The sequence below is a fragment of the Rattus norvegicus genome, chromosome 1 (assembly GCF_036323735.1).
Source record: "Rattus norvegicus strain BN/NHsdMcwi chromosome 1, GRCr8, whole genome shotgun sequence".
NCBI lineage: Eukaryota > Metazoa > Chordata > Mammalia > Rodentia > Muridae > Rattus > Rattus norvegicus.
The window spans coordinates 114,882,022-114,908,708 of record NC_086019.1 but is presented as its reverse complement, the minus strand read 5'-3'; the positions used below and the strand labels follow the sequence as shown (position 1 = coordinate 114,908,708).

Sequence of the window (26,687 nt, the reverse complement as noted above, 5' to 3'; positions counted from 1 at the left end):
CACATTGACATCATTTTGCATGAGAGGTGATAGAACTCATTTTATTTTCAAAATAACTCCAGGAGGTAGACTCTCCTGCTAACCCTATTTTACAGTTGAAATAACTGAGTCAATAAGATAATAAATCACTTTCAAGGGCAAGATACTATTATGGAAGTGGTCTATCAGTCAGCTCAGAGCTCCCTGTCTCCACCACTCTTCTAAAATGTACTGACTTTGAACAAGAGTGCTGACCTGGCTATGAGGTTAGATGAAATGTTCATCACACATTCCATGAAATTTATAGTCTATTGCTTCTTCCTTCTATACAAGACATATAAATATTCAAAATTGCTTTTGCTTATTTCCTATGATTTTTCATTAAATTAAATTATGAGTATTATTTCCTTTGCTATTTTAATACAGTTTGCAATCATTTTTAATTTCATTATTATATTAAGAGTTTCAAGCTTTCATGAGGAAATGTACCTCTGGACTTTAAACAATCTATTGTTCAGTACATGCAACAGTGATTATGAACAGGATACAATGAATTAGAGAGATATAGCCAGGAAGCTTACCCAACTAATCACCACCTTTTAGTTTCAAACATTGTATATCTCTACAAAGTAGAAATGGGCAGAAGTGACCACAGTAAGTTCTATTTATAGTAAGTGCTGTTTATCTTCCAATAAAAATTTTTCTTTAAAAACATAATGAAATAAAAAGGCTCATCCTTCTCCCATGTTCTGCCACTGACTGCAAGTCTTCTGGAGGTCTTACCAGCTGATCTATTATCCCTTCTGCTCTGTGTGCACTGCAGTTGTTTCTACCATGGCAGGTGTAGAATTCCCAATTTCTTTCTCTTACAAAGTAATGAAATTCAGTAATATGGCTATACACATATTTCTTTGACTATTTCTGGACAAATAATATTCTCATAGGTGAAGATAGTGCATTAAAACTATGAAGTTAATTTCAATATGTGATAGTCATGTTGCAGTCTCTGAAACATATTAGTTTATCTAGGCATTTGATACTTTTTCTATACTTCCACAAAGAGAGAATACTGTCTTCCCCTTTGAAAGAATACATGTGAATGTCACAGGACTGGAATCTGCACTACTCACTATAGTATTGCTGTGATGGTGACCATGACCAAAAACAATTTGGGGAGGAAATGGCTTCATTCTTTTTAATCCATCACCCAGAGAAGTTAGCTCAAGAATTCAAGGCAGAAACGTGGAAGCAAGAACTGATGAAGAAGCCACAGATAAGTGCTGGTTACTGCTCTTCCTTCCTAGGACCACCATCCAGAGGTAGCACTGCTCACTGTGAAATGGGCCCTCCCAGGTTAATCACTAATTGTTTCAGAGACATGCCTTCATACCAAATTTATAGGGAGGCATTTTCTCAGCTGTGGTTCTCTGTTCTCAGATAACTCTAGTGTCAAGTTGACAAATACTAGCCAACACAGACTTACAGCTACTTTGTAACATGCTTCTCAGCTACTTTGTGAGATAATAGGTCAATTTTCACAAATTTTGGCTTCCATTTCTCTGCCAGTTCTACTCACTTTTAAGTCAGGTTAGATTTTGCTAAGGCTGTCACAACAAAGTACTGCTCAATGGGTCGTGATGAAAATACAATTTTTGTGTCACAATTATGGAATCTCGATAAAAAAAAAATCAACCTGGCTCACGGTTGAATTCTGAAACTGTGCAGGAATATTCTCTGCCTTGGACTTCTCTTAATGTAGAGAGCCCAATTTCTTGCATAGCTTTTTTCCCTCTGTGATTCTGTGTTCAAAATTTTGCTTTTATAAGAATCTAGTCCTATTTATACCCCACCATAACAAATGTATTTTAACTTGATTTTTTTACAAAAAGTCTATCTGAAAATAAATTTACTTCTAATATACCAAATGCTAAAGTTTTAATGTATAAAAGTCAAAATAATTTTCGTTTTTAATAAAATTCTATTTATTGTAAGAATTTTATCGAACTTTATTTTTTTAAATTTTATTTAATCTTTTTTTTTACACTCACGATTTTATTCCCCTCCTTTTCCACGCTCCAACTGTTCCACATCCCATAGCTCCTCCTTAACCCATGTCACCAGGAGCATGTCCCTACCACCAAATGTTCCACTCCACCTCACCTCTAAACTCCCTGGGGTCTCCAGTCTGTTGAGCATTAGGCCCATCTTCTCTGTCTGATCCCAGACCTGGCAGTCCTCTGTTGTATATGTGTTAGGGGCCTCATTTCAGCTGGTGTGTGCTGCCTGGTTAGTGGTCCAGTGTCTAAGACATCTCGAGGGTCCAGGTTATATTTCTGAATTCATTATTCATATAGTTTGTGATAATTGTTCTATGTTGAAATGTATTTCTATGATTTTATATTAAAATGTCTCTTCATAATTTAAAACTATTAATTATTTATCATTATCAACTGTTTAATTATCTATCCATCATTTACCTATGTCTATCAATCGATCTGTCTATCTTTTTATCTATCATCTATTATCTATCTACTTGCCTACCTATTATCTATTTCTTATTATCATCAAAGAATCGTCTATCATCTCTTTGCTTATATTATCAATAAATCTTTTATCTCTCAGCTATCTGCTTATCTATATATCTACTATTCATATATCAGAGTCAGTCAATAGGTAAAGAAGGGAGACAAGTTTTTTTTGTTGTTGTATATCCTGTTTCACTTATAAAAAGGTCTATTTCAGAGAAAAATGATTGACATGTTAAAACTGTATGTCATATTCTCTTTCTTTTTAAGTTGGTTCCCATCAATTCTTCTGCTTCTTGTCTTATTAAAATTGTTTTGTTTTTGATTCTCTTCCATCAATTTTAGAATTATAATGTTAGATTTGTATAGACACCTACCAGGCGTTTAATTGAAAATGCACTCACTAAGTTTTATTAAGGATATAGATAATATCTGTGCATCTAACTATGTAGCAGTACACATAGTCTCATATGTCATTTTAGCTCATGTTTATACTTGAGCACTGCAAAGAAATTAATATATGTCACTACCGCTTTTTTTTGATGATACAGCTCTCAAAGCAATGTTGGAAAGCTAAAATGAGAGAAACCATTCTTTCTGATCATTAACACAAGATGTATCACATGAAGATCATTCTCGAATATAGACATTTGTAAAACTTTCAAAAGGAATCATTTTCTCAGGCCACTTGTAAAGACAGATGTTACTGTGGTACTGGATATACTCAAAAATAAACACAATCTTAGGAAAAAATAATTAACCAATTAAAAACTGGGTATATCAAAAAATTTAAGGACTAGAAACTATGGGAGAAGAGCCAGCTTACACCCACTCATTCAGCACATTCCCCTCCCTCCAAAAACATGACCAGGTTGCTGACATCCATTTTTATGATAGCTTGCCAATTTTTGCTTCAACAAAAGTGTGATAGAGAATAATTTATTGCAACCTGTCTTCTCCAATATTGATAGATAGATGTGCATTTTTCTAGTATTTGCGTGTTTATGAATAGTGCTTTTGACTGTTATGAATAATGGATATTTCATATAACTTGTCCTGTTGAGATGTGAATATAATCATACCAGAAAATGCCTAAATGCCTAGAAATAAAATACATGCACCACAAAATATTCCCATAGTCACACATTTGTTTAGCAACCATGGCCAATAAATTGAACAGATTAAGTTATGGAGTAGGACAGGTAAAGACTATTTGTCACTTCATATTTTTGTCTCTACTGGCATTTTCAAGATTTTTTTTAAATTCAGTAAGTTCAGTGACTCTGTATAGTATCTCATTATTGCTTCAGTGCACATGAAAATGAAACTCATAAGTTGAGCATGTTGCAGAAAGAGCATTTACATGTTTTCTGTCCAGGATGCATCTACAGCTTTTAACTGTTTTCAGTGGCTGTACATCGTATGTTGTAGTTTTGTATTTGATGCTCACATACTACTTCTATGAGCGCCAATTGAAAAATTTAGTTGATTTAGTTCCTGGGAGCTCTGGGGGGGTGGTCCGGTGGGTTGATATTGTTGTTTTTCCTGTGGGGTTGCAAACCCCTTCATCTTCAGTTCTTCCCCTAACTCCTCCATTGGAGATGGTTGGCTGCAAGCATCCACATCTATATAGTTAAGACTCTAAACCATCAACCAAAGAGTACACATGAAGGGACCCATGCCTCCAGCTGCATATGTAGCAGAGGATGGCTTTATCAGGCATCAAAGAGAGGGGAGGTCTTGGTCCTGTGAAGGCTTGATGTCTCAGCATACAGGAATGCTAGGGTGGTGAGGTGGGAGTGGGTAGGTGGGTGGAAGAGCACCCTCTTAGAAGCAGTGGGGAGGATGGGTAGTACAGGGAGTTTGCAGAGGGGAAACCGGGAAGAGGATGACATTTGAAATGTAAATAAATAAATTAACTAATAACCAATTAAAAAAACAATAAAAATGAAGGTTTAATTGGTAAGTAGGTTTAGCATTACTAGGTACTTACAGTCTTTAATATTTATCTCAGTTACATTTATCATCACAAATTCATGGTTCTTTATCACTGATACCATGGCTTTTTACCATTCTAATTTATCTTAGAGATATATGAAAATATTTTAGTGTGGTTACCAAGGTTAACTTTTTAACCATCCATTTAAAAATAACATGAATTAGATGTTTGTATATGATTTTTGCTCATAGTAGTAGTGTATTTAAAACCTTATTTGTAGAATATTTTAAGCTTATATGAAATGATATTGCTTAGATAATTGTGATTTCTCTTTATTACCTTAATTTAGTGCTAAACTCTATTAATTGTTCAGTATTTAATAGAATTTTGGTATAATCATCTTCTTCCAGATTGTTGGGTAGAACTTTCAATATTTTTCAGAGATGTTTGTGAAAGGCCTTCTTTTTCTTTTGTTTTATTCTTGTGTATGCATGCAAACAAATGTGTTCCTGGATTCTTGAGCATTTTGCTGTAGCTGTTAACAGGATTTAGATGTATCTTAGTTTGTTGATTCTTTTCCATTCATATGTGCTATTCCTTCACAATTCTTCCATTCTTTTTCTTTGCTGTGCTATCTGCAACAGCAAATTATAAATCCCACCCCATTCACTGGCCACAGCATACTCCTATGAAAGTGTGGTGCACACAGCTACCATGACTTTGAGTCATTCTGTCTCTGTGATTTCTCACAGGCTGATGGACATACGCAAAAAATTTTTTCTTAAATTAAACGTCTAAAACTTTCGATTCACAACCTCTCTACCTGAAAAACTTACTTCTTCCCCTGAGAAACTTAACGTAATTCTAGACAAGATGCATATTGATTACATATATGAATTATGGAGCTGTTGGTAGTATACCATAAAAAATTATTTTACAAGTATTTTCCATGTTTACACTATTATTAAAGAAGATGCAATTTGCATGCTGATAGGGTCGACACACTGCTCATTAAACTATGTGAGCTTCTTCCCTTCTGTGAGACCCTGAAGGTTTTCCTACCTTATGTTTAAGGACTTATCCTACTACCCTGTTAGTGAATACTTATTTATGTAGTTCACAGTTCAAGACTTGAGGCAAGCAATGGAGCATCTACTTTAACCTTCGCTCCAGCACCCAGCTGACGTTATAGATTATCCCGTCTTCAACTGGTTATTAGAATCCCTGCCAACCCACCTTACTGTCATGACATTTGCCTGCTTTTTTTCCTCTTCCGTGATAACAAAACCATTTTATGGCCTCAACCTGAAATGCTTAAAGATCTTGAGAACAAAATGTTCTCCGTACTGTAATTGTATCTGGAGTAGTTTTCTTAATTAAATACAGATTGTTCAGTTTGACATCACAGCATGAAACTTCTAATAATTTCCGGCTAACTCAAGGAATTAGCATTTATACTTTTTTTAAAAAATTCAGACATCCGTCATCCAGTCTTATCTACAGCTTGTTTTGTAATCCAGATGGACACATCACCTTATTGCCCTAAAAGTGTGGATGGTCATCTCCATAAAATTTAGCCTATAACCTATGGAGTACGTTAGTTTTCTGAGCAAACACATGATATGATTTCGATTTTATAATTATTTGTTAGATTTTATATTTTTAAAGAATTACTACTATACAGAGAGTTATAAGTGCTTAAACCCATTTTATTTTATTCCTAAAGTCATGATTTAATTTTACAGTTTAAAGCATCTTTGTTTCCAGGGCAACAGTAGCCACTTAAGGCAGGCTCTTATATTCTGCTAATAATCTTTCTGATTCTTTTCAATTTTTCTTAATATTTTAAGCTTTGGATACTTAAAGTTTAGTTTCATTCATATTGCATTTTACTTTTGTTTTTGTTTTAATTTAAAAAATGTACAAAGATAAGTCACATTTCCTTGGTGTTACTCTTCATAAAATCCAAAGCTCTGAAGGACATATAAGATATAAAATACTGTTTTTTTTTCCTCAGAGAAATAGAATAATGATAACAATGAAAGAAATACAAAATTTTATTCACTAAATTCAAAACAATTATGCTATATTTAAAAAGTATTCAGTAGTGGTAGCCATAAATTTAGATCAGTTTTATATTTAAATCATGAATTTCCAATATATATATTATGTATATATGTCAGGCATGTGCTAAGAAATTTACATTACCATTAAATTTCTATAAATTTTCTTAGACATATAAGTAGCTTCATAACTATATAATAATATATTATATAATTATATAATTATATTATATTATATAATAATATAATAAGGCATAGAGCCATTTAAACAATGACTGCAAGTTTAAATGGGTAATAAATGAGGTTTCAATTATATATATCTTGGACTAAAAGTTACCACCACCATAATGCCAACACAATAAAGAAATTGGTCTTAGTTTGCTTTCTTGTTGTTATGATAAAGCAGTAATCAAAAACAACTTGGTGAACAAAAAGGCTTACATGGCTTACAATTCTCTGCTATAGTCCTTCACAGAGGGAATCCAGAGCAGGACCTCCAGGCAGTCACCTCGAGTTGGGAATACTAGCACAGACCATGGAAAAACATTGCTTACTGGCTTGCTCTCAGGCTCACATTTAGCTACCTTCCTTAGAGAGTCTAGGCTCTCCAGTAAAAAGGTGGCACCATCCACAGTTGCTGGGCCCATCCACATATATCAGTCAGTTTGTCTGTCTGTCTATCTGTCTGCCTGTCTATCTGTCTGTCTATCTATCTATCTATCTATCTATCTATCTATCTATCTATCTATCTATCATTTACCATATTCCTACATTTGTGTATTTTTAGGAAAATACATTTTTATCAGCCCCATAGGATCCTTCATCAAAGTATTCAAAAATGTAGCTATGCACAGACTATTCACAGAAATGGTCTGAAGATGAAACACAACCCTAAGGGGATTAAAGAGTGAGGAATGTCACCTTCACATATAACGATCACAGACAGTTCACAGAATTGAGGATATTTGTGTTGGACCTTTAATGATGCAAAGAATTACTAAATATAGCAAACCGAAGTGCAATTCAGAGCAAACACTAAATATGAAGACAATCTAATTGTGGAAAGTCTCATAAATTGACAAGTCATCTAGTTTTAACTGCTTTGGTCATTCCTATTGGGATACTAGGATTTATCTCAATTGTAGCCAGTTATCATTGGAAATATGGAGAAGACAATATGTGGGAGGAAGTCAACAGTAACTAGTAATAATATATGCTGTTTCCCAAGCATATAGTAAGGGTAAATGTGAGACAGGAATCATAATGTCTCTTCTAATGTAACTGTGCTGGACAGAATGTTCATGTGGAGTGTGCTTGCCCAGTAACAGCTGGATTAAAGCTGAAAGCTGTACATGTATTTCTTTTTATATAGAATAAGTGGTATTTTAAATATTAAATCTAAAGAAAAGAAAAACAAAGAACAAAAACTGTCCCTATGAAAGAAATTGTGGAAGGCAATTGGGAAGGAAAGATTTGGAAAATTTAGAAGAAAATTTGTCTTCTATGTTTGTTTACTATTTGAATATTTCTCTTTGATCTGACACTTCACAGGCAGGCAATGTTGGTTAAACTAAATGGGATGCTTTGTCTCTTTGAGACACTTAGGAAAATATACAGTATACTCCGAAAACTTCCAGTTGCATGCATATATATATATATATATATATATATATATATATATGTATACACACACACACACACACACACACACCCATGAAGGGCATGGATACCTTAAAGACAGGCTCACTTGTTTCCCAGTAAGAAACCTGCTTGAACAAAGTCTCTTAAAATCTTTAGTTGTGTTTGTATGTGTTTATGTCTGCGTGCATTATGTGTGTATGTATGTGCATGTGTGTATGCACATGCTTGGGCATTTGTGTGTGTTATATGTTCACATGTGGTGTTATGTGTGCATGCATACATATGTGTAAATGCATGTGAATGTGCATGAATGTGTGCACATACATGTGCATGCTTGTATATGTGTGTGTTCATATGTGTATGTGCATATGCATCCATTCTGTGTGTGTATGTGTGTGTATGTGTGTGTGTGTGTGTATACATTTATGTGTATCTATTTGCTTATCTGTTGTTGGCTTGTTTCATAGATCCCATTTGAAAAGAATACTTTGAGTTATTGATAAGTTAACTTTAAGAGGGACAAAATTGTTTAAAGATACTTTTTAATGATAGGTTGATAAAGATACCTGTTGGAACATCACCAATGTAAAATGGGAAGAGAGGGCATTTTCCAAAAAACTAAGGGTCACACCACAGCTACTTGAGCACTGTAAGCCATAGCAGACACCTAACATTATCATGAGAAGCCAACCACTGGATATTTGAGCACACCTGGGATTCTAAATTGCTCTCCAGAGCTGCAACAGTACCAACATGCTCCATACTTTTATAAATATCAGTCTTTTCTTTTTGAAAGTATGCTAAGCAAACCTCTGCTTCTCCTTTGTCCCATTCATGCTCGTTATTTTCTTTTCTTTTAAAATCATTTTTAGCTATGACAGGTATTTTCCCATAGCTAATGTAGGGCTTCATGCATTTTTTGTTTGCAATATGGTAAATGACATGCATGATTGTAAGAAAACAGAGTTAATTCTTTCAAAGGTGGTGGGAGGAGGGTGCACTGTGGTACATAATGTTCTTCATGGATATCCCAAGCATTAAAATCCTTTGTAATTAAAAAATTAACACCAGAGAAAGCGTATCAACTAGATTCAAAAGTAGTAACTATTTTCAGAAAGACTTGCTTAGGTATCACCAGATCATTCATCACAGAGAAGTATAACCCTCTTAATACAAAATTGAGATCTTTGTTGTTTTGTTAATGCTGTGTATCTGTGCTAAAACACCTTGTCCTTTAAGTAGAAGAACACGTGGCTTTGCATTCTGTCTGATATGTGAAATGAAACTTCTGCCTGGTTATGGGTTCGAATGGTATCAATTTAGATAGCTTCTGAAGCTGAATTATTTTCGAAGCAGCTCCTTGGAAGATTATTTTTAATCAGAGAGTAAGAGAGGCAGGGAGAAAAGGAGAGGGGGAGATAGAGAAGATACTCTAAAGTCAGAAGTAAAGTGAGCTCCAAGACCTGTGTAGTCCCTCTGATTCTACAAAGAGGAGCATTCCAAAGGCAGTTTTGGAGTGACGACATGCCCACCTTTCATTTGTATTCAATCTTTTCTATTCCAGACTGCGTGATGATTCACAAATCCATTCTACTAAAGACCATGACATGACCTATGAAGGCACTGAGTGGGTCTGGAATTAGCAAGGGATTACCATAACTTAGGCAACAGAAAGCTATAGGAGAGAAAGGTGATAAAAGGATTGGATCTTGGCTCAATTATGCTTAAATCTTTCTGTTCTCAGGATCAGAGCAGGCAGCAGTTGAAAAAGGACAGGAAAGAATTCCCAGTGGTGGTTAGGCCAGAGGCTCCTCTCTATGGTTTACTCCTGGGAATAAAGGCTTACTTAGCTAGAACCTCCCACGGGTAATATTTTGTTTTCCCAGACATATTTCAGGCAAAGTAATATAACACACACAAGAACAGTAAAAAATAAAAGATGACAACAGAGTTTATATGGCTTTATCTACATTTTAGGAAACTTGTGAGTTGTATACATGTTGGCACTTTATTACAAAAAGGCTTCAATCTAGAAAGAGTTCTAATTACTCTTGGAAAAATTAAAATTAACTCTTAAAGCATAAATCTGTGGTAAACAGAATATACACATGGGTACTAAGCTCTCTCTCTCTCTCTCTCTCTCTCTCTCTCTCTCTCTCTCTCTCTCTCTGTGTGTGTGTGTGTTTATGCAATATATTGGAAGCACAAAAGTATTACCAAAACATGGGCTTCTCTCCCATTTCCTCTCTCTAACAGTTTTTTTCAAAGTCACCATACAAATGTCTTTTGATATCTGTGGAGTGACATCCCCCAAATATTCACGGTATGTTGAAATATATCATGAGATAAAAATGAATTTAGAGCTAAGCTTGATGGTTCACACCTATAGTCTAAGCCCTGGGTAATCCTAGAAGGATGGTTGAGTGCTTGAGGCCAGCTTTATGAGAAGAGAATTTGCTTAACACTTCAATCTACCTGGCCTATCAAATGTCAAGGCTTAGCAGCTTGGCAATGCAGTGTCCTGCAGAGCATCTCCAGTTCATGCTGGTAACTATGGTTCGCCAGGTTATTCAACAGCTCTAAGTACCCTGCAGAATATCCCCTGTTCACGCTGGTGTCTATGGCTTCAGTACCTATTCAACTCTTAAGTACAGTGCTGTATCTCACCATCACTGTAAATATCAGAAGTAAATTCACAACTAGCTCTTCTGGTAACTCTGTGCTGATGGTAAGTCACTGTAAAACAAGAAGAAAGTCAGATTTAATTTAGTCATGGGCCCCCATTGTTGTTCATCTCTCGGAATTCTGTGCTTTTCATAGTCCTTTTGTGATACTGTTACTTTTATTTATTGTTTTATTTTGAGATTATAATAGAACTAAAGTATTTCTTTTTCCCTATCCTTCATTCAAACTCTCTTATATACTCCCTCCCCATGCTGCTTCTCAAATTCGTGGCCTTCTCCACCTCCACTAATCATTATTGCATGCTTCGAGAAAGATATTTAAATCTAAGTTAGCCAGATAAATTTCTGTATTGATCCAATATGTGCTTTATTTATTCGTGCCTGGTCACTGGACAATCTCTTCTCTCCATTCTTATGGAGAAGAACACAGGTAAGCAGTGTATGCTGGCACGCCATCTCACAGGGCATTGAATACTTGTTCGACAAGATCTGGGTCCTTATAAACTGCATTAAAGCATTACTGGTGCAGATGCCGAATCTTTTAAATTCTTATTGTGAACACCTCATGTGATTTTTTTCTTCCCTTCTAAATAAAAGAAGACATTTGAGGCTGCAAGATGTTCGAAGATGCTTGGGAGGAGAAATGTGCTACCCAGAAAGCAGTGGGAACCAGGGAACTAAAGAAACAAACCAAACGAAAAGAACAAATCAGCAGGCTGAGCTACAGACTTTTCTAAGCAAGGCTGCTGAACATCCGTTAGATTTTGAGAGGACTTCACGGTTGTGCCTACATAGATCTATCACTGTCCCCAGTTTCTACTGTTAAGAACACTCAGGGAAGCATTCAAATAAAGCAGGATCACCATGGCAACTGGGAACATTATAGAACTGAGAAGAGGAAGGAACAGAACACACAGCAAGGGGCCAAAGGGAAGCATGCACTTCATTTTCCAGAACCTTCCTAGTAGATACAAACCTTTGTGTGATTCTCCCCCAGTATACAAGATAAGGAAACAGAGATTTTAAAATACACATGAAGAGAAAATGAGGAGGCTTCAGAACTTCTACATGTTAGCATTTCTTTTACAACAACAAAAGTGATAAAATTTTGCCATTTCATAAATAGTAAATTAATATTTTTCCCCTGCCCGAATCCAGTAAAAACAGAATAATGGGCTATCTTCTGTCCTTACAACGTTTTACAATTAGAGAGTCAGACAAATGTGACAGTGTCCGTTGGCTTTATGTGCCTTAGGATGTAGTGATTCCTTTGATGTGAAGAATCAGTGGTTCCTCATTGCACAGCTCACAGTGGGCATGTTTGCACTGGGCTGAGAGGTTGTCTTTTTCTGGAGGTAATAAAGCCAGCTTAAGAAGACATACTCTGCATCAGAACACTTTTTGTCCCTTGATCTTCAGCATTATGAGAATGCATTTTGCATAAATCTCCAGGAGCCAGTTTGGCTTTACTGTTTGCATTTGCCATTCGTATATGAAGTATGGGCATGTTCATTTGAGATTATGATTCCAAGAGCCTTAGTTCACACAGGTTATAATGATTGCTACTCTTGAAAAGGGAAGATGTGGCTTTCCAAGGTTGCAGATGCTGGAGTGTAATATTGTCACTGCACTACTGTCTTCAGGACCCAGTTTTCTCTTCTGAAGCCAGGAATGCACACCTCTAATTGCCACCAAGATTTATTTTCTAAGAATTTTCAATATGGACAGTTTTCAAAATAAGTGTCATTATCCATGGCAGTGAGTCTCGATGAACATAGAGAGGAAACATCGTTGTGTCTAGATATGTGTGTTTGGGTTTACACTTCAACATTGGTTTTTGTTTTACAGGAAGTCATGAATAAGGGTTGGAAAAAAAGATTAAGGAGAAGTCCTGTCCTATAATGACTGGGAGGACAGCTCTGTGGTAGGGTAGGTGCTGGGCATAAGTAAGATTCTGTTTCTTGGTCCCAAGCGCTACAAAATATAATTTAAAAAATAGAAAGGGGAAAAGTGTTCTGATGCATCCCTATTTTATATCTCTTTCTTTGTGTAGCCTTTCAGTTCTGAATCATGTCTAAAGGGGGCAAGAACAGTTTGTTCTAAAGATGCAGAGATCTAAAATAGAACAAATGGAGATGCAAGGAAGTTACTTTTAAAATCTTGACTTCCCATAGTAGAGATTTTCTATAAAATTGCCCATTTTATTTTTCTTTTAATTTAGTAAATATGATTTTGACAGGAACGCATCCTGGGCTAGTTCATACTCTTTGTGATCAAGGATAACGTAGATCCTCTCCATCCATGTAGAAACCTGTTGGGATTACTGATGTGCACAGCGTCTCCTTTCTTATAAAGTGCTAGGAATTGAACTCACCCAGGCTTTCTGTGTTAGTCACTCTATAAACTCAGCTATCTTCCCAGCAGCCAGTCATCAATACCCAGACAATATGCTCCTTTTTAAATGCATTCAAATACAACCAACAGAACCTCATCAAAGACAGAAAATATGCTGCTTTTGTCCTTGCTTTTGTTCTCTTTGGTGAAGTATAATATAAAACACAGAAAAATTCTCTGTTTTTAAGAATAATACATGAAGAAATCCAAGCCCTAAGAAAATTAAAAACCTCTGGTTTCTATTATAAAATGTTCAATTATGCAGCTCTTTGCTTTATTAAAATGAATACTGTATTAATTTACTATTATCATCATCAATTTTAATCTATGCTTTTGTGCATAGAAGTAATCACAATTTTAACATTAAGTGGTTACGAAGGAAAATTCAGAACCTCTCATACTATATATTGATTCTCCATGAGTTACAAGAATTAAAACAATCACTCTTGTCATTTGTGAGTATTTATTCCTTTGATAGCCTATAAACTATTATTTTAAAATTCACAGAGAGTAACCTCACTCTAATTGTGTGATTGTTCAATAAATTACATCACCTAAAGCTTTACAGATTTAAAATGATATTGTTTACCGGGTATAAATAATGCAAAGAAACAATATGTATAAAATCAAAGAGTACCTGTGGTGGAAAAAAAAACAAGCCTTACACCTTTTAAAAATGATGCATACTTTTCCTTACAGAAACTTTTCAGTTTCATGAGGTCCCATTTGTCAATTGTTGATCACAGAACCTGAGCACTGGAGTTCTGTTCAGGAAATTTTCCCATGTGCCAGTGCCTTCAAGGTTCTTTCTCACTTTATCTTTTATTATTTAATATATCTGGTTTTATGTTGTGATCCTTGATCCACTTGGACTTGAGCTTTGTGCAAGGTGATAAGTACGGATCAACTTGAATTCTATATGCAGACTGCCAGTTAGACTACCACCGCTTATTGAAGATGCTTTCTTTTTCCCACTATATGGATTAGGCTTCTTTGTCAAAGATCAAGTGTCCATAAGTATGTGGGTTTATTTCTGGGTTTTCGAGTCTATTCCATTGACCAACATGTCTATCTCTGTACTAATACCATGCTGGTCTTAGCACTATTGTTCTGTAGTACAGTCTGAGGTCAGAGACAGTTATTCTATCAGTTATTTTATTGGTGAGAAATGTTTTGGCTATCCTTGGTTTACGTTTTTTTTTCATATGAAGTTGAGAATTTCTCTTTCCACAACTGTGAAGAATTGTGTTGTAATTTTGATGGGGATTGTGTTGAACCTGTAGATTGCTTTTGGTAAGATGGTCATTGTTACTATGTTAATCCTACCTATCTATGAGCATAAGAGATCTTTCCAACTTCTGAGGTCTTCTTCAACAGATGCTGATATTTATGGTCCACCATTTGACTGAGGTTGGGGATCCCTATGGAAGAATTAGGGGAAGGATTGAAGGGGCTGAAGAGGATATCAATTCCACAGAAAGATCAACAATCCCTGGGAATCAAGATTTTCCAGAGACTAATCCATCAAACAAAAAGCTTACATGGGCTGATCCAAGTCCCCTGGCATATATGTAGCAGAGGACTGCCTTGTTTGGTCTCAGTGGGAGAGGGTGCACCTAATCCTTTAGAGACATGTTGCTCTAAGGAAGGGGATACTGAGGCAGCACCCTCTCAGAGGCGAAGCGGGGTAAATAGTGAGGTGAAAAACTCTGTGAGTGGGACCTGGAGGGGAGGCAACATTTGGAACATAAATAAATAAAATAATTAAAAAAAAGATACATCCGGTTTCTGCCTGCACCCAGAGCTGACCCTGTGACACAGCTCTCTGTACCCAGATCCCGTGTGATTCCATTATATAGTGTTCAATTATTCCTGAACATAGGGCCTGCCATGGAGTGGTTTTGACCAGTGTTACTCCATTGGAGAAAACTGGTTTTCCCTCTCTTAGGAGGTATACATGACAGTTAAGTTGTTAACTTTTACCCTGGTGGCTAGTGCTTTATTCATTTATTCATTTAAAAAATATTTCATTTTAAAAATATAACAACATAAATAAAATAAGATAAAGGAAAAACTATCACATTAAAAGCAGACAAGATAAACCAACAAAAAAGATAAGAGCCCAAGAGAAGGAACAGAGTCAGTGACCCATTAATTTGTATAATCAGAAATCCCACAAAAAATACTAACCTATGTTATGTTTATAATATAAATTCAGAGAACTTTGTGCAGACCTGTGATAGCTCCTGTCACACTATGAAAAATAGATTTCTATTTACTCTTATTAAGAATGTGTAATTTAGAATATTTCATAAAATAAAAGGTGAAACAATACAAAGTCTATCAATAGAAAGTGGAATAATGTATAAAGTGGAATTGCTGTTGCAAATTCACATAGACATCTATATATAGTCATTTCCTAGAGGAGTGACATATATTTGTAAAATACACAGTATTTATTCATGTTATGGGTGAAATCAATGGTTTAATAATCCCTTATATTAGGAGTTTACAGCAATACTGACCTTAAATTGATTTGCAGTAGCAATCTACAGAAATATTAAATACATATTTATTTGCTTTGAATAAACAACCAATTAATATGCTTTAAAATGGGTAAAAATTGTGACTTTTAGGCTAGAAAATTACAATGACCAAACTGAGATCAATGTTCAAGACTGCCATTAAATACATGTGATACAAACATTGGTGTGTCTTGTGTCCTAGATTTTTCTGGTAGTAGATATAATGTCACAATGAATGTGAGGAGATTCTTAAGGATGTATGCCTTTCTTTACTAGTTTCTTAATGAAAAATAAATCATATGATAGAAGATGCATCTTTTGTTCTGTGTATGTATGTACTTATTTTGAGGAGAGACCGGACTTGTTTACCCAGACTAGCCTCAAACTCATGATCATCCTGCCTTATCTCCCAAGAATCTAGAATTGGAAATAGCACCTCTGTGCCCAGTTTAGAACTCTACAGAGTTGTTAAGGCTTCTGTCTTTCTTGGGAGCTATCCCTATTATTAATTTTTTGTTTTTCAGAACTTAGTACCCATGTGCAGGTATGAGGTCAGAATGCACCTGGGTTATTTTTCAGCTTCTTGTGCTGCTCTCAAAAGCCTTGCTTTGAAACTCTATAGTAAGCTGTCAACTAGTCTTTTCATGCACATAGTTTTTTTTTTGGTCCTTTATCGCTCATTAATTTCTGGGTTTCTTTGTAATATTACATTTTTTTTCATCTTGCTCACTAGCACCTTGAAATGAAGCTGTCTTGATGTTCATTATGCAATCTAACTCACAAAGCTTGTAAGGGCACTTGTATGTGAAACACAGTTGTCAAACTATAGGACTGTGTCATGTTTTAGGACATAACCTTTGTCAGATATACCGTGTAGAAACTCTAGTCATAAAGAGAGAGGGGAATAATGGCTGCCAAACATTATCAAATGGGAAATTCTATGTGTTTGGTGGTATATTATACTTCCCTTAATTTTAGTTACCTGCCCTCTATTTAACAGTTTCAAAATGAATTCTATAACACCAGTTCTGATATACAAGCTTGCTGTAAATATTGGTTTCGATATGAATGTGTTAATTTATTTTTAGAGGGAACACCTATCTCTCTAGGTCATTTTCCTGACATTTGGCCTGGATATGCCTGACCTTTTCAGGGTGAAAGCATCATACTCTGTCAGACATGATCTGAAACATGGGCTGCTAAAAAGATACGAAAGCATTGCAATGTGTGTGAGGCTTCCTCTAATGCTATATTTCTACTTTTAAATATCCAGACATGTAATGAATTCTGTGTCCTGAAAGTTCCAATGGAAAATGATTCAAGATGAGTCTAACTGTAGCAGGAAGTTCCCTGCATGGCAAGGTTGCAACTGCTGGGCTATATCTTTCCTGACCAGAGTTCTGCAGGGATGGTCATGGGTGACTCTGGGATTTTTCTCCCAACCACCTACTTAATTAAAGAAGTTTCCATTTTATAGTTTATGCTCCTCTACATTTCAAGTCATGCCTGTTTTCTACAACTAGATGGAGGTGTAGGGGCCTATGAAACATGATAAATTTCTGATTGGACCAAACTTGTACCTCAGATCTTGGCATCTGGGAGACTGATGTCTATAGTTTCTTTGTTTGACATGAGATAAAATAGTTTATAAAGCCCATTTTGAATGTTGGTTCCTTCTCCTTCGTGATAGATCAAACAGTATATTAAACTCATAGAAACAGATATCAAGTGAAATTTTGAAGGAGATGTGAGAGCAAATAAATTGAAATCTTAAACAATGTTATATTTTTTAAACTTTGACTAATTTTGCAAAAATTCAAAATGACTCAACAAGCCTCCTTTTTTTTAGAACTCCTCTAGTGACCTGGAAAGGAATCTGTGTAGTGTAAGAGTCCACAACATAAGTAAGCTTCATAGGACATAATTTATTTAAAGCAGATTAAAAACAAAATCCAGATTGAGAAGTGAGACTCTTTTTTAAAAAAAAGAATTTCAAAGGTTATGTTTTAAAATTCCTTTGACCATGAAGGTTTGGCAAAGACCTTATGTTTTCAAAAAAGTGCAAGTCACCAGAATTTTAATTAATAGCCATTAATAATTAACAATGAATGCAGTTATTAAGTTATAGCAAAATGATTATCTAAGCACTACAGAAATGGAGGCTTAGCAACTTCAAACACTGTAATTCTATTGAAGAAAGTCTGTGATTCCAAAGCTAAGAGAATTGATTTCTCACACTGGTCTCCCTTCAGGCCAGTGTCTTAGAATTCCTGCAGAGTCGGGAAATATTGCTTGTTATCCATATATCTTTATAGTTTCTAAAAATCAGAAAATAAAACTGTTTTAGAATTCAAGAAGAAATAATCCATTTAAGTCAGATGCCAAGTGAAAACCAAAAGGCAAAAGATAATCTGGAACAATAAAGGGGAAGGAAAAGTAGGAGATGGCGTAAGCTACACAGGAAAAATTGTAGGAGAGAAGAAAGGGAAGGAGGAGAGAAAAGAAAGGAGGACCTGGAGAAGAGGAGGGGAAGGAGGTTGAGGGGAAGGGAAAAAGAAGTGAAGAAAAGGGGAAAGGGGATTGAAGAAGGAACACTACGTGTGATAAGAAAATATCATGTTAGAAACATAACCAAGTTCTAAAGGACAACGGAAATTGTAGTCATTTGTTCATCTGGGTGCTGGAAATATTATTGTAGCCTGCTGTGTACAGTGAATCAAGACAAGGAAGCAAGTACTGGGAACTTGAACTACATCTTCCAGCTGCTTTGTATTCTCTCGTCTCATACATTATACATCAGCCCCAGCTTTGTAGCTATCAGGAGGTGAAGTGGAGTGGCCAGCCTGCACTGTAAGCATAGCTCTCAGAAATGAGAGTACATGAGAGATGAAAGCCAGAAGCACAGTTGACTTTAAGGTGCTCTTGCTGCTCTGACGTTAGTGATCCACAAAGGAAGTAAGCAAAAAGTACAAAAAGTCTGAGCTACTACGTCTTGTCATTTCTGTCTAACCTAGGGCATCAATCACATCACGAACATGAAGGACAAAGGGAATTTTAGATGTGGCCTCCTCATGAGAGTTCACAACTGCAGGGATCTAATTACTGAGTTAAGATGTTCAGCAGAAGATTCTCATTTCTCCAGCCCACGTCCTGTTCCAAACGTCTAGGGCAGTCACAGAATAGCAGGGAGAGAGGCCACTATGGATTCCACGGCCTATTTTGAGATAGTAAATCCTGAATTCAAAGCTCACAATACTTACATTCAGGGAGTATTTAACTCTATTTGCGTTTTACAGATTTCTCCAAGGGAATAATAATGTGTTTCTTACAGAAATAAATGGAACTGTGACACTTTGTAAAGAATCTGTGTTTACTTTTGGTTTTGCAGCTCTTTTTATTATTACAAATTTAATAGTGCTAAAATAAAAAAATAGTGGATGCAACTGACACCTAGATACTAAAAAGGAAATCTTCCCTGTGATCAATCCAAAGAAAAAGAAAAGCCCAGAGAGCAAGACAAAGGCCATGTGGCTTAGGGTGAACAAATATATAAAACACCTTTGTAAAAAGAAGCCAAACTTTTATTCTTCTCTCATATCACACATTATCTCCCAACCCTAGTTTCCCCTCCTCCCAGTCCCTCTGCCTACTTTATCTCTCCCAGATTCATTGGTTTTACTCCATTTCCCTTCATAAAAAAGCAGGCCTCCCAGGAATATCCACTTAACTTGACCTAACAAGATACAACAAGACCTGAAACAAACCTTCATATCAAGTCTGGGCAAGGCAACATAGTAAGGAAAGAAGGGTCGCAGTTGCAGGGGAAAGACTCAGAGGAATGTCACGTACTCCTGCTATTATGAGTGCCACAAGACCACCAAGCCAACAACTATAGCATATATGCAAAAAACCGAGCTCAGGACTAATGCCAGTTCCCTGTTTGTCTCTTCAGTCTCTGTGAGTCCCTCTGAGACCTGATTAGTTGATTGACTTTGTCAACCTGCATCAAATATCAGGCAGTCTGATGCCAGATGGTTTGTTATCTGTACATTTAAACTCCATATAGTGTGGAAAAATAGTTTCCTGGCTTAATACAATGTCTAGTGCATAAGAAAGCATAATTACATTGAAACTCAACTCATAGTACCTGGCATTTTTTCCAAGGAAGATGGATTTTAAAGATAGGCAAGCCGTATTAGCTTAAGGGCTTAAAAAAATCTAGCCTGGTCTCCTCAGTCAGATAGTTTGGAGTTATTTGAGCTATTAACTGCCTAGAGTCCTGGTTGGGGAAGTTTGGGGGATTCACCAGCTTTCAGGTAATGTAAGGGATCATTTAGATTACTAACCACTTCTGGTGCAGATTGTAGGAGCTTGATATGGCCCAGTCCAACAGATAATGCAGATTGCCAGGCTGGTAATAATCTCCAATTCCCAGCTTTCTGAATGGGAGATCAGGTTTTCCATCCATTTCTCTGAGAGTCCTCTCCTGTGTGCTTAACTTAACATCCCTGGTTTCCCTGGAGATCTGTGGGCACAAGGGCCTTTGTGGTTCCATCATCCTGCTATTTAGTAACTTTTGTTCTTAGCACCGACCTGAGTGAGTGAAATACATTTAAGCCCTCGGGCCAGCTCTGGGGAAAGATACTTGGATTTCATTGAGTCTGAGAATATTTGTGACATATATGTTAGGGGAGAATGTGTCTGAGCCTTAGTAGACAGAATGTACCACATCAAGAGCTTTATTATAGAAAGCAAAAGATTGAGTTTGCATAGCAAGTTTAGGTAGGTAGTGAAGCCATCTGTTTCATAGGCATACTGTCAAGACTAGACAGGAACTGTAGGCAAAATGGAACAGTATTGCACATAGGAATTGTGCACATAAAGTCACCAACAATGTGATTTTTATTAATTATCTTTCAGAAAATAATGACATTTAACTCCAAAGTTTTGGGGAATATTTACATAAGAAGAAAAAATATTATCTATATAAAGAATGTCCTTCTAACTGACCAAATTCACATGAATTGAAAATCCGATAGTGCAGCATTTATGTTTCTACTCTAATCTCAGATACATGAAGCATTTGCCGTGGTCCAGTATTTAGCACAGACTGTTGTTCCCAAGAGCATTAGGAGAATTTGCTAAACCACATAAAGTCACTGCACTACACTGAGGAGTGGCACAGAAACAGCATGAGGTTCAAGGCTAGAGAATAGTTGCCAATTTTTGGTTAAGGTTGAGGAGACAGAAGCCTTGGTAAATTTATAAGAAATAAAATTAAAGAATGGGTACATTTTGGAAGCCATAAGCACTGGAAACTGACAGTAGATCTGGAAGCAAGCCGATGAGACATAGTGTTCCTAAAATAGTCAATTTTATATTGTGAATATCAGTGGGCTACATCAAATTTATCCTCTGCGAAATGGGCTTCGACATTTAGAGTAAGAGCAGAGTGGGAAGGTACTTTAGGCAAACACTTGCTGGAGTGTTTAACATGATCATTTCAACAGAGATCTTTATAAGGTATAGCAAAGGTCCCTATTACATTAGACTCCATAATTGTCATAGAGCATCTGCATAAGGGCTCAAGGTTGTTTTAGAGCACTGCCCCAGATGCTAAATGTGACCATCATTAAACGTCATCTCAGAGAGGATTCTAGAAGCAGCAGGCACAGACTGTAAATGACTAAGTAGGCAACTCTGCCAAAACATTGCATTGCAGAGTCCCATTTTCCCCTGAAGACTACTCAAATTAGAACTATAAAAATTTAAAGGATATCCTCTTCTACTTCACTTCATAATGAAAGTGCAGGAATAAGATAAAATTCTTCAGTCTCGCTCATCACCATCATGTTTGCTTTGCCTAATTCTTCAACAAGGAAGAGTGTAGTAGCCTCTGAAATGATATAAAACAATTTAATTACCTATAACGTTCTCGCCACAAGAGTAGGACAGGTGAGCAAAGTGAGACAGAGGAAGAGCTACAAAGTGGTAACCATCAGTTGAGTGTTACACCCTAAAGGAATGAGAATTTGGCATTTGTCTTTAGTGTGACAAAATTGTCATGTGTTGTGTGACACTGGGGGACATGTACAAACTCTTTTCATCTCTTATAGGGAACATATGATAGAAAGTTTATTTGCCTTACTTCCAAGAGTATTGTTGAGTAACTATTTGAGGAGCGTGGTTAAATCAAGACGGCTCACTGAAAGCATAGCCCAGCAACCATAACAATTCATTAAAGCTGGAAGGCTGAAGCTGCCTTTAACACTTATATGGGGTGTTGACTGGTTGGAGCCCTCTTTCCTCTGTGGTCATATTTGCTTATATAATCTTTTGGGAAGGGAGAACTTTGTGAGTATTGCCAATTTGAGAGAGTCCCTGAGACAAATGATTTCTCTTTTGTCTTTACGAGCCCACTGTTAGAATTTCTGGAGTTTCAGTAAGCTTTCCTGCAGGGTGGAATATTTCAAGACAGTCAAAAATTACTAGGATGCTCTGCCCCTAAGATTTATTTGAGCACCAAAGCATTCGTGAGTGATGTTTGAAATATTCGGTCAAAAAAAAGTGAGCAAAATTCATTTTCTACAATGTCAATAGCTTCTGAAAAAAAAGATTAAGCTAGAGATATGTGAAGTTAAGGTAAAAGTATGCCCTAGAAAATGTGGCAAGAAGCCAGAAACATTAGAGAAACAGCAGCCATAAATAAATAAATAACAACAACTGTGTCCCGTTTCTCCTATAGCTCTATATCAATGTCTAATGTGCAGTGTTTCTCTGCAATGCTGCAATGCCACTTGCCCCATTCTCATCCTTCAAAAATCCTCCATTCTGAACTGCAGCAGTATTTGTCTGAGCGATATTTTGTGAGAAAAATTCCAGAAGAAAAATAATTACAGAGAGGAATAGGGTTTCAATGAAAATAGAAATCAATGTTAATTATGGAAGTATAAAAATAATTTTTAAGAGCTGTTAGTAGAAATGTTAGTGGAGGTGAGCTATTAATATGGAGTCTTTACATTTATTCAAAGGAGTCGGGGTGAAATTTAAAGATGATAAAAGTAACTCCAGTGAGTGAAAGTCAGGTGGCAGCAGGTATTTTCCACATGAGCTATGCCAGGAGGGAAGCCGTCCCCAAGGGAAACTGAACCGTGGTCCTGAACTGCTCAACCGGAAATAAGTTAGTAGCTAGAGGCACTTGTACAAAACTTAGTGTGAAGAGAGAAAGAATAAAGCTGGTGGCTGTAAAATCAAGAAGGCAAATGAAAATCTGAAAGGTTAATTGAAACTGGAGCCAGCATAGGAAAATGTTCAATATTCTAAAGGCACTAAAAAGATCGTTTTCTGCTATACCTGTGGAATTTGCCTTTCAAAAACTTAATGTATGGTTTCCAATCCTTAAAAGGGAATAAGAAGAACATAAACATAAGGACATGTTTCTATTTTGGAACAAGAGGACATGTGGATGCAGCAATGAAAACCATACCGTTCAAGACTACAGTGCATATCTCATGGGCCACTATATTCCTGAGAGTTCAGTCACAACAAAATCATGGCCAACAGGCATGATATTTTATACCAAGAAAATAGACATCCTAGGCAATTACTCACAAATTTAATCACTCACCCTGCTATGGAAACCTCAATACATGTGGCAACTATTGACACAGGGAGTGAGACAGAGGACCATTGTGCACATTGCAATGTGAGGAAATAGCCCTGTGCTATGTGTGGTACTAATAAGTATAGTTCCAGCACCAAGGACTCTGAGGAAGGAGGATTGCCAGAGGCCCAGTTAAAGCTTCATAGCCAGACCTTGTTTTAAACAAAATGAAACAGTGAAATCTTACAGAAAATAAACAACCTTATTAGGATTGACTCAGTTTAAAACAAACAAACAAACAAACAAACAAACAAACAAGGAACCCTCTTTCAGATACAGAAATCAGGGAAGGTCATCTGAAGGTGATATTCAGAAATGACTGTGTCTTACATGATTCATGAGACAGGGTCTATCCATCAGTGCACCAGAGAGTTGATTGTGTGAAGCCAGGCTGTGGAGTAGGTCGGAAAGACGGGAGGAGGAAGTTGTAGCATTGACTTAGATTGCCACTGTGAAATCTGTTATGATTGTCAACTGTCTTAGGTTTTCTGTTACTGTGATAAAAACAACTTGATGAAACATTACATGGGGAGGGAAGGGCATATTTCATCTTAACAATGCCCAGGTCATCTTCCAACACTGAAAGAAGTCAGGACAGGAACTCAAAGCAGGAACCTAGAGGCAGGAACTGATGAAACGAAGAAGGAACACTGCTTACTAGCTTGCTCCATTTGCCTTGCTCAGTCTACATTTTTATAGCACTCAGGATTACCTGTACAGCTCTGGCACCATCTACAGTGAGCTTGGCCCTCCCATATCAATCATCAGCCAAGAAATTCATCACAGGTTTGGCCACGGGCTAAGATAATAGGGTATTTTTTTTTTCAATTGTGGTTCCTTCTTCCAAAATGACTTTAGATTGTGTCAAATTGACATAAAACTAACAAGTACAGGGGCCTTTGTAATAAAGCAAATAACATGTCAAGATATCTTCCTATAAGGACATAAAGTCCATGTCTCCCATTTGCTGGGAACAGCTGCTCCTGTAGTCTCAGATCCTTGATATTTCCATCGCTCAGTAAAATAAAAATGTTACCCACAGCTATATAAGTTTGACATGATGTAAGAAAAGCAGATGGGGAATCTCTAGGAAACAAAGAACATGTTAGGCAAAAACAAAGGCAACTGCAGGAGAATAAGGAGCCTAACAATGAGAACTCTAAAGACAGTGACCGAAGTCCAAATAAACTAGGGTTAGAAAAAGATAAGCCTGAGTCTGTGTTAAAAGAACTGGAAGAGCTTGAAGGGGCTCGAGACCCCATATGTACAACAATGCCAAGCAACCAGAGCTTCCAGGGAATAAGCCACTACCTAAAGACTATACATGGACTGACCCTGGACTCTGACCCCATAGGTAGCAATGAATATCCTAGTAAGAGCACCAGTGGAAGGGGAAGCCCTGGGTCCTGCTAAGACTGAACCCCCAGTGAACTAGACTTTAGGGGGGAGGGCGGCAATGGGGGGAGGGTGGGGAGGGGAACACCCATAAGGAAGGGGAGGGGGGAGGGGGATGTTTGCCCGGAAACCGGGAAAGGGAATAACACTCGAAATGTATATAAGAAATACTCAAGTTAATAAAAAAATGTCATAAAAATATAAATATTAATTAAAAATAAAATCCCTACATTTCTTATATGAAAAAAATATTTAAATGTTATCATTTGTATAGCCAGGGGCAGCAGACAGAAGCAAGTAATAAAATGATGCAAACAAACAAAACTTTAGAAAAGATCATCGAAAAGATAATATAACATGAGAAGAAATGCCAGGGAAACGCTCTAAACATTTTCAAGAGTTCAGAGCATTTTCTTTGAAGAGGAAGAGAAGACAATCAGAGACAGAACATAGTAGATATAAACTTTAGCCTGCTGCTAATGCTTACCTATAGAAAAAGAGACAAAAGATGTTAGTTCCTTTGGGCTACCACCAAGAGCATGAGCTCAGGTCCTGATCTTGCTGAATAAACACAGAAGAGGACATTGGCTCTGTATGTGGCTTTGATTTTGTACATCAGTGATCCATCTAGACATCATAGAATGAGGAGAGATTGAGCACACAGTCTCCTCTTAGAGGAGAGGAACTGAGACAGTGGAGGACAGGAACAACTGTGAACGACAGTGAAAATGGGAAGGGATGCTGGGTACCAATGAGAAAACTGGTGTGTAAAAGAGAGATAAACCACGTATCTCTGGTTATAGGGAAGGTACCATGCTCAGTCCTGCCAAAACAGAAGAACTGAACTGGAATACAATATCCTTCTACTAGAGGACTGTGAACATTTTGATCAGGAAACATTACGACCTCTTATAACCTACAAATAATAGTTTATCAGTTCACAGTGATTCACTGGTCACAGAACAGCAAGAAGAAAAGAAAAAGAAAATAATAGGGGAAAAAACAAATAAAAAGAAAGGGAGAAAGAAACAGATAAAATATAAGAGGAACTGAAAGACTCAAAGAGAATAAGTGTCCAGAGTAAAATCTTGCCTGCAGGCGTGCATAAGGAAGGGCAGAGAGTTGCTGAAGCCCTTCTGGCAGAAAAGGAACAAGACTCATTATTTTTACACTTTCTGAAGTCGCTTCCAGGTCCCGTGCTGTTTCTTTAGCTGTACTCAGCTTGCTTAAATGGCAAACATGTCAGAAGGTTTTTAAATCTCTTTAAAAGATTGCCCCAGGGCCGAAATTTCACAGAGAAGGATGGGATGTGCCCTGGATGAGCCTCCTCAGTGGGAAGGCAGTGATGTCCAGCCCAGACCTGTAGTTAGTGAGCCTTTCTCTAAGCGCACCACTGTTATAAATGAAAGTCGGCATCTAGGGACTGCAGATGTTGCAGGCTAGAGCGGTGCTGGGGTCGGGCAGGGAGGTGGGAAGAGGATTTCAACCTCTCTGTTTCCTGTCAGGTGCTTTCTTGGGCTTACTAACTCCATTTTTTAACAGCGTAATATCTCATGAACTAGAAAAAAATTGTAATGGGTGACAATAAACATATAATCAACACTGCCGTAATGACTGCTAAGGAACTTTATTCCTGTGATTCATAAAGCAGGAGGAAGATGTGTTTTTACCTCCATTTGCAGAAAGAGAACTCACAATTTAATGAAATTGGATTGCATTCATGTTCTTGAGTATAGACACAATCTGGGACTACTCTGTACTTTATCCTATACCCAGAAGTGTTCTTTGAGGTTCGAATAATTGTTTATAAAGCAGTAAATTTCTTTTGACTAATAACTGCCATGCAAAAATAAGGAGATTAGTCTTATTAAAGACTCTG

At 36.8% G+C, this 26,687-nt stretch overlaps 1 protein-coding gene across 6 annotated transcripts in view; it reads right to left on the bottom strand.

Annotated features, from left to right (window-relative positions):
• Nucleotides 1-26,687, bottom strand: part of Luzp2 (leucine zipper protein 2) — a 386,349-nt gene that overhangs the window by 210,666 nt on the left and 148,996 nt on the right. The gene's annotated exons all lie outside the window — the stretch shown is intronic.